The sequence below is a fragment of the Giraffa tippelskirchi genome, chromosome X, assembly GCF_054371585.1.
Source record: "Giraffa tippelskirchi isolate mGirTip1 chromosome X, T2T-mGirTip1v1.2.pri, whole genome shotgun sequence".
NCBI classification, from domain to species: Eukaryota; Metazoa; Chordata; class Mammalia; order Artiodactyla; family Giraffidae; genus Giraffa; species Giraffa tippelskirchi.
The window spans coordinates 40326932-40336817 of record NC_137289.1 but is presented as its reverse complement, the minus strand read 5'-3'; the positions used below and the strand labels follow the sequence as shown (position 1 = coordinate 40336817).

The 9886-nt window shown below is 45.1% G+C and overlaps 1 pseudogene across 1 annotated transcript; it reads left to right on the top strand.

Moving 5' to 3' along the window:
• On the top strand, positions 1 to 9605 carry LOC145535616 (histone-lysine N-methyltransferase PRDM9-like; annotated as a pseudogene). The gene is made up of 5 exons (XR_014075483.1): positions 1 to 206; positions 645 to 714; positions 5457 to 5647; positions 6773 to 6965; positions 8648 to 9605. The product of XR_014075483.1 is annotated as a histone-lysine N-methyltransferase PRDM9-like (transcript).
• Positions 9606 to 9886: the final 281 nt, after the last annotated feature.

Sequence of the window (9886 nt, the reverse complement as noted above, 5' to 3'; positions counted from 1 at the left end):
ATGGGGCTGTTCTCGTTCAGCCTCCAGGTTGAGAACACACCGCAGCCTACCCTGTCTCCCCAGCCCTGTGGGGTCGGGAGCAGCGAAGAATCAACTGACGCCATCCTTTGCATAGTCCTGATAGCCAAGCTTTCTGCGAAGAGAATAAAGAGTGATGTTTCCAACTGGAAAACTCTGCAGGTAGCAGCTGCTTATGCTGGAGTCCCGTCAGTCAACCAAAGCTTACATACAAAGCAAGGTGTGCTCATGCCCCTGGTCATTTTGGGGCATGAATGCTGCTACACTTGAGAAGGACAGAAAGATCCAAGGGACTGTAGCCCCGCCCCCTCTTCTGTGCCTGGGAATCCACCCCATTCTGTTTCTTGGCTCCTTTCCATCCTCACCGACTTCCCACTGGTGCTTTCTGCCTGCCTATCCTTTCGGCAAGGGATCCAGGGTGCAGCAGCACACTCGGAAAAAGGAAGGAATTCACGTCAGGACATTTTTAAACGAGCAATGTGGTGTCTTCCTCATGACTGCTATTCAGTAATGCCTGGAGCCTAAATACAGCAGGCTCTGCACTGGAACCTGTCTCTCACTGTCCCAGGGTCCCTGCATGCAAACAGCCTGCCGTCCTTGCTTCATCCCTGTTCCCTCCCTCACAGGCAGACACTGGCAGAGGGGCACTCACACACACCGCCCACCTGCGCTTTCCTCACCCTTCTGCACTGCCAGGTAGCTGGAAGTGCCCGGACGGATTGCACGCTCACACCCAGGCTCTCCTAGGATGCCTGGGGATTCACTCTGAGAGCCTACATTAGCATGTCATTTGTCTCGCATGGTGCCAATATGGAACACACTTGGAGAGGGAGTGTGCTGGCTGACAGGCTGATCCTAGGCAGCACTAGCCTAGGACTTGCCCAGATCGCCTTCTCACAAGTGTGGAACAATCTTCAGTGAAGCCGGCTCTCATTCCAATCCTCCTCCTTCCAGTCTCTTCCTTTATCCGAAGCACCCTGGCCTCTTCAAAATCGGGGGTCCTGCCCTAGCCTCGTCCAGCATTTCCACAGGGTAGCCAATGCACCACAGACTGAGGGGTCCACAGACGGTGGTTTTAAATCCCCACATCACTTGATTTATTTCCTCTGGGTGACTCCTCAAACCCCCCACCACTGCTTACGGATACAAACACACATCACAGCAGGAATTGTGAGCTTGTTTATGCCTCTTGATGTAACTGCAGATTTGCAGAGTCACTGTCCACAGTTGTCATCTGTCATCCTTCCCTCATTCCTGTCCCGGACAGGGGCATGACAGAGATGCATGGACCCGTCTCCCCTAGTCTGTGAGCGCCTCGTGCCTCCTCTTCTGGTTGCTCCACATCTCATGTTCTGTCACCTTCATCTCTGTGTCTGCAGAGGCCAGTACCCATGCACACACACATGCAACACAAGCAGACACGTGTCAGGGACAGGGACCCAAATGCAAACAGGGAACACGTGGCAGTACGTGGAGAACCACTGGTTCATTCAAAATATAGAGATTTCCATATTTCTTATAAGAAAATCTCCATTCTGATCTTCAAATGTGAACCATACCAAAGTCCAACTTCCATGAAGGAGCATTAGCACCTAGATTTTGGTATAGGAAATATAAGGAATTCCATATTTCATGGTGGATAATGGTTGTCTTGATATATGTATGAGAAATGCAAAGAATTTCATATTTCATGAAGAAACAGTGGTGCTGACATTTTCCCTTGTGAAATAGGGGAATACCAATACTATATTGGATCTCCGTGTCTTAAGAAAACCAATGCCTAGATTTTCATGTGTGAAATGTAGAGTATCCCATATTTAATGTAAGAAAATCACCACCCAGATTTTCATATAGGAAGTATAGAGAATTCCATAGTTCATGTAAAAAACTCTGGATACAGATTTTAATCAAGTGAAATACAAAAAAATTCAACATTTCATGTAGTAAAACCATCGTTGAGATTATCATATGTAACATACAGAAAATCTATTTTTAAGAGAGTAAAAATGTCACAGTGATTTCCATATCTGAATTATGCAGGGTTCCATATTTTATGTAGTAAAATTGGTATGCAGAATTTGAAAGATATCTTAAATATACAGAATTCCTGATTGCATGAGGGGAAATTGGCACCCAGGTTTTCCTATGTGATACACATAATGTTCAATACTTCCTCTAGGAAAGTTTGAGCAGAGGTGTTCATATGTGATACATAGATATTTCATATTTATGTAGAAAATGGATGGCCCTAGTTCAAATCTGATATATAGAGAATTCCGTATTTCATACGGGAATATTGTCACTCATATTTTCATATATGAAGCATAAAGATTTCTGTATTTTTTGTGCAAATATCTGGGCCGAGATTTTCTTATACTAAATGTGAAAAATCTCATATGACAAGTATGAAAATCTGTTCACAAATTTCTATTTGTGAAATGTAGAGGTGTCCTAATTAATGTAGGAAAATTGGTTCCCTGATTTCTATAACATGAAATATAGAAAATTACATACTTATGTCAGAAAATCTTAATTAAGATTTTCATATATGAAATATACAGAATCCCATATGTCAATATAGCAAAAGTCTTTGTTCCAATTATCATCTGCAAAATGTATGTGATTCCATATTTTATTTAAGCAAATCTGCACACTGATTGCCACGCGTGAAACATACAGAATTTGGTATTCCACATTTGAAAATCTATGCCCACCAAAGCCAGGCTAATATTTTCATATGTGTTGTGGAGAGAATTGAATATTTAATGTAGGAAAATGAATGTCCATATATTCAAAGGTTTACCATGGAGAATTCCATATATTGTGTAGGAAAATGTGCTCACAGATATTCATAAATGTAACATAAAGAAGTCAATATTTCCATTGGGAAAACTTTTTCCAGATTTTCTTAGAGCGTATTCCATATATCATGCAGGACAATCTGTGCCTAGATTTTCAAATGTGAGCTATAGAGAATTATATATATTTAGTGCAGAAATAACAGCATCCTAACCCTTACCTGACACCCTAACCCGACACTCTAACCTGACACCCGACACCCTAACCTTAGCCCAACACCCTAACCCGACTGCCTAACCCGACACCCTAACCCGACACCCTATCCCACACCCTAACCCAAATCCCTATCCCACACCCTAAACCTAACCCACACCCTAACTTACACCCTACTCAACCCCTCACCCCTAGACTTACCTTTTGAAGACCTCTGTCTGTCTGTGTGGATTTATGTATGTCTCAGTGTGAGTCTTCTGTTTTTTGATAATATTGCTGAAGTTGTAAGTGAGTTCTTATTTAAATAATCTAAAGAAAAGGAAGCCCTTACAAATCAAACAGTTCTAAATACAAGAAAAAATTGACCTAAATGAATTTTAGATTCATGTGAACTGGGAAATAGTCAATATTAAATACCTGGTATTTATTTTTTTTCACTACTCTAGACATGTCTGAGTCATTAACAGTAAGCATAAAATTTTTATAGTGCCTAGGTTTATTATAAGTTAAATATTGCTATATTGTTACATCTGTCACAAGCTTGTCAACAAAGAAAGTACCTCTAAAAACAAACAAACAGAAAAACTCCTAAAGAATGTAAATGCGATATGAGCTTTTAGATAAACTGTTAAAAATAATTATACTTTAAAATATCTATCTACAATAGTCTCAATTGAAGGCAGAGGAGAAGGGGACGACAGAGGATAAGATGGTTGGATGGCATCACTGACTCGATGGACATGAGTTTGAGCAAGCCCCGGGAGTTGGTGATGGACAGGGAAGCCTGGCATCCTGCAGTCCATGGGGTCGCAAAGAGTCAGACACGACTGAGCAACTGAACTGAACTGAATTTACAATAGTTTCTCCAGATTTTGGTTACCTGAATTTCTATCGTTGTGCTAAACTAAGTGATGACAGTGTATTGAATAGCTAGGTCATTTCCAAATAAATAAGGTTCTGAGACATTCACTACTTGACAGGACCTTCCTCTTACACAGACACTAAAGAGGTTTTTGACCATCCATGAATAGTGTCTGGTGCCATCCTAAGGTGTTCACTATAAGAAAGCAAAAATGTTTTTTAGATAGTATCACTGATACGTATGTTCACCAATCTATAGAATGCCAATGTAAAAGTCAGTTCTTTGTTGCTTAAGGAAAATGTATGTCTTGTTATTAAAGAAGGTATGAGTAATGAAATCACATTTTATGAAGGAAAAAGAAATAGTTCTGACTTCGGGTGGCAGTTTCAGGATGGGAGAAGCAAAGGAATGGGTACGGAAAGGGATAAGGAGGTTTTATGGGAAGTGGACCTCCAGAAAAGTGTTTTGTGCCTAGTACAAGTTTTCTTGAGAGGTTGAACTGCCTTTGCTAATGGATTTTAAGTTTCTTTACCTCTTGAGTGATCTGTTCTAGGTTGACCTTTGAAATCCTTTGTTAACTTTGGCTAAGTGGATAAGTATTGTTTCACAGTGACTTATGTCATCCTACTTGACTGTTATAAACCCTTTTGATATTTATAAACAAACCTTCCTAAATAATTGACGTCTAGCTACCTTTGGGATGCTTCAGAGGGCCCCTGAGACCTCCCAAAGAGAGATATTAAACAGCCCGAGTTCATTTGGCATGTTAAACTACATGGGAAGTGTTGTCAGAAGAAGTGATGGATCTTCTCAAGTTATATTGTATGGTTGATGATACTAATATAGATATCCTAGAAATTATGTGACATTCATGAAAATCTGATATGTTTTGGTAAAATGCTGTCAGTTATAATTCTAGTTATCATATTCAAGTGTTTCAAGTCACAGCAATGGCCAGATTACTTTGTCAATTTCAATTTAATCAGGTTTTAAACATGCCTTCTATGGTTTCACACTGATGCCTTTGCAAAAATACTGCTACTTCAAGATATATGGAAAAGACTTTTCTAAGCTTACCCATAAACAATTTTTTTTTCTGTTATCTGGTAAGCTGGTACCAGACTGGAATTTGGTCTAGTCTCTAGGATCATCGAAAAAGCAAGACAGTTCCAGAAAAACAGCTATTTCTGCTTTATTTACTATGCCAAAGCCTTTGACTGTGTGGGTCACAATAAACTGTGGAAAATTCTGAAAGAGATGGGAATACCAGACCATCTGACCTGTCTCTTGAGAAACCTGTATGCGGGTCAGGAAGCAACACTTAGAACTGGACATGGAACAACAGACTGGTTCCAAATAAGAAAAGGAGTACGTCAAGGCTGTATATTGTCACCCTGCTTATTTAACTTATATGCAGCGTACATCATGAGAAACGCTGGGCTGGAAGAAGCACAAGCTGGAATCAAGATTGCCGGGAGAAATATCAATAACCTCAGATATGCAGATGACACCACGCTTATGGCAGAAAGTGAAGAAGAACTAAAGAGCCTCTTGATGAACGCAGTTGAATCCATGCAGGCTGAAGAGCACCAATGACAGCAGAGAGAAATCGTTCTTCTATTGCTTCCTACACAAAAAAATAAATAAAAGAGAGAAGAAAGCTTGTAACTCTTTTTCTGACACTCAGATCACCAAAGGGAGAAACTGCTATGAATATGTGGATAGAAAGGACACGTCTTTGGCCAACTGGATGAGGTGAGTGCAGTGAGTCTGCAGTTTGTAGACGTCGCTCTTCCCTCAAGCCCACACCCCTTTCCTTCTCAACCTGTCTCCCTCAATAGCTTTCACATCTTCTTTCCTCTTTTCCTTCCATATCATGCTCTTTCATTTCAAAAGACATTGGAAAGAAAGAAATACAAATATAGCATGTGCCCTCAAAATACAAGTCTATGTGCTAAACAAAACTGGGGGACTTGAAAACAACTTGAGGAGTCTAGATTCACCAGGGACACTGTAACTCACTTAATTGACACTTACCAAGCACTTCATGTTTCAGTTTAGACAGTGAACTTCATTACTGAAGCAGGTCACACAACCCATGTCCTTTTGGAGAACATACTGCAGACAGACATTAGCCAATTGGTTTTAGAAATAGTAACTTTAATTTTTCCATTTTTGAGTAACTGCACAGTGCCAGGATAACCTAACACGAGAGACCTTGAGTCCATGTGGGCAACAACCTCCCCAGGCTCGGTTCCAGTGAGAAGTGAGCCCTGAGGCCTGGGAAGGAATGCGGGGCAGGATGGCCGTGAGCATGGCCATTCTCTAAGGGCCTCTCCTTTCATCAGGGCAGGCAGAAAGTGAATAAACTATTACTGTTCTGGGTCTCAAGCTATGTCAGAGCACTCTCCAAGTTTCCATGGGAGGGGGTGGGCAAGTGAACAGGACCCTGGATACACATGGGGAGATTGAAGAAAAGCCTCGGGAGAGAAGGCAGGCTGGGGTGAGTGCTGAGGGGTGTGTGCTAGCCTAGGAGCACCAAGTCCTGTGGAATGAAAGAGAACTTAATTTAGAACTTAAGGGAGCTGGAGGTCACCAGCCTCATGGACAGTCCAGGTGGAGACGCGGCTGGGACTGGGCTCCGGAAAATGGCTAATTAGGTAAGGAGAGAAAAGCATTCCAGCCAGGAAGAGGACCAGAGACAGGATCTGGAAATAGGAATTCGCACGGCCTGGTCGAAGGTGTGAACAGAAGGTCCCCATGAGGGGCGGTGGGAGCCACAGCGGCCTCAGAGTCTGAAGGCAAGGAGCTGGGCATGGTCCGACAGTGGGGGGCGCTCGTCACCTGAGGTTTCTTTTCCTTTCCCTGCCTCGACCCCAGGTATGTGAACTGTGCCCGGGACGATGAGGAGCAGAACCTGGTGGCCTTCCAGTATCACCGGCAGATCTTCTACCGAACCTGCCAAGTGGTCGGGCTGGGCTGTGAGCTGCTGGTCTGGTACGGGGACGAGTATGGCCAGGACCTCGGCATCAACGGGACAGCAGGGGGAAGAGCGAGCTCGCGGCCAGGAGAGGTGAGCGCCACCCCTCTTCCAGCGCCCCAGCCCACCCCGGGGAGCCTCCCTGGTCCGATTCCAAAGCAGAGTACAATCCAGTCTAAAGTCAGTCAAGTCGCAATTAAAATGCCTCAGAATTAGATTCATTTCATATGACTGTTAGGAAAGATTTTTATGTGAAAAATGTTAGTTCTAATTTTCAACATTTTATGCAAAAAATATGTAACATCACCTTCTGCTGAAAGGCTCAGAAGCAAAAAGCAAGTTTTCTAGCACCTACCAGCTCTCTCACCTTTCCCTGTTTCTTCCTCATTTCCTCCCATTTCTAAGCGACAGGAGTCCAGTGATTTGCATTCAGTCACTGTTTCAGTTTGTTGTCCTGTGAGTTCATACTCTGTGCCAGACAGGGCTCCACCCACCAAAACAGACAGAACCACTGCCCTGGGGCAGCACGGGCTTCATACCAGACAGGGGCTGGTGCTCTGAGGAAAACAGTGCAGGAAAAGTGCCTTGGATCAGTGTGAGCAGAAGGCGGGGTGTGGTGCAGGATGGTGGGGCAGGGTCTCTGCAGAGATAACACCCGTGGGAAAGGATTCCAGGCAGGGGAGCAGCCAGTGCCGCAGCCCCAGGGCCTGGACGAGAGGCCATGCCGGTGGTCGCAGGAGGAAGCACAGAGGGACAGGAAGGAGGCTGGACGGGACACGGAAGCCTCAGGGCCTGTGTCCACGTACAGGCCCCAGGGGTCTTTCTGGGTGACACAGAACAACCGTGAGGTTTTCAGCTGCAAGCGGCATGTTCTCTGTTCTGTGACAATGCTTTGGTTCATTTTTGGGAAGAGACAGCAGCGGAGAGTCCCCTCAGAGGTCAGTTCATTGCCGGACACGAGGGGAGAGTGGGCTGGCTGAAGATGCACGGGAGTGAGGGTGTGAGGAGTCTGGCTGGAGATGTATTTTTAAACAGGACTTCCTAGTGCACGTTAAATGGACTAAGACTGAATGAAATAAATGAGGTATGAATACTGGTGAGGCTTGAGAAAGGACATGCCTTTATTTTCGGATTTATGGAAAACTGAGAGAGGAGCAATTTGTGAAGCAGTTGGGGCAGCAGGAGCCAGAGACCTGTAGTCAGTGGGACCTGGGCCACTCGGTCTCGTCCAGTCTGAAACCCACTTCCTGCAGAGATCGGCACAAAGGCTGCTCTTTGAACCAGGAGCCGCAAAGTCAGCTTTACTCACACCTGCTCTAACTACCCCCTGTGCTACCTCCCATAGGCAGAGAGCTCCAGGCCAGGCGCCCCTAACTTAATAGACCCTTTCCCCTCACAGGGAGCCACTCAGGAAGATTCTACCTAAGTCATCAAGAGTCTTATCTCTCAGTAGGGTAAAATACCTGTGGCCACTGTGACATGACTTTTCAGATACTGACACACAGGGAAAGGTCCCTGCAGATCCACCTCTATCAGGAGAGGCGCTGCTCTGATGCTGCTGGAAGGTCCCTAGTCCGGGTGATACGTAGAAAAGGCCCTTGACACAAGCTTCCCGGATTTCTGTAGATGTAGAGAATAAGGATGGAATGGAAAAGTGGACTGTAGAGACACACTTGATGGGAGACAAATCGTGCGCTGTCAACACCAAGATGATTAGTGGGCAGGCCTTACGACGGCAAACCAGCTACCTGACCAAAAGCTTTCTCTTTCAGCAGAACCGAAGCCCAAGATCCACCCATGTGCCTCCTGCTCTCTGGCCTTCTCTAGTCAGAAATTCCTCAGCGAACATGTCCAACGCAATCACCCCTCTCAGACCCTCCTGAAACCATCTGCAAGAGACCACCTCCAAGCAGAGGATCACTGCCCAGGCAATCAAAATCAGCAGCAGCGATATTCTGATCCGCACAGCCCGAGTGACAAACCTGAGGGTCGCGAGGCCAAGGAAAGGCCCCAACCTTTGCTGAAAAGCAAAAGGCTGAAGAGGATTTCAAGGGCCTCTTCCTACTCGTCCTAGGGACAAATGGGGGGCTCTGGGATGCATGAGAGAATGACGGAAGAGCCCACCACAAGCCAGAAACTGAATCCAGAGGACACAGGCAAATTATTCATGGGGGCAGGGGTCTCGGGGATTATAAAAGCCAAGTGCGGAGAGTGTGGGCAAGTCTCCAAGGATAGGTCAAGTCTCATCACAAACCAGAGGACACACACAGGGGAGAAGCCCTATGTGTGCAGGGAGTGTGAGTGAGTCATGACCAACAAACCACATCTTAGCCACAGGAGGATTACTGCAGCCGCCCCATGCCTCAGCTCTAAGGGGGCCTCAGAGGAGGTCTATGACCCTTTACTGTCCCCAAGAGTATGAGAAGAGACTTCCCAGGTGGTCTAGTGGCCAAGACTCCAATGCAGAGACCCATGTTCAATACCTCATTAGGGAACTAGCTCCCACATGCTGCAACTAAGACACAGTGCAGCCGAATAAATTAATACATAAATAAATATTTTAAAGAAAAAGTGTGATAAGCCCAGAATTAATTGATTAAACAGACCTTCCACTTTCATGACAGGAGAGGAGGTAGATAAACAGCAGAGGGTTTCTTAAGTGTTCTGGAGATGTTCATGCCAATTGCCTTTGTGGGTTTTTTGTACTCCTAATAAATTTTGTCTCCAAACAAATCTGAAGCCCAGACTACGTACTTATTCCCCGCTTATTACTGAGAGCAGTGGGGTCCAGTGGTAGCTGAACCCCTGGGAAGGCATAATTCTGGAGCCAACTCAGTTAGGTCATGGAACAGTCAGTTCCTGGGTCCAGGGAGAGGAATCTAGGGTTTGAGACAGACTCACCAGGGAAGAGAATTTCCCGGCCTCCTGGGAAGTGTGGCCTCTCCTCCTTATAGACCACGACTCTCCTTTGGCCTCTCCTGGTTGCCCTCTGGTTTCCTCTGGCTTCTGTGGCC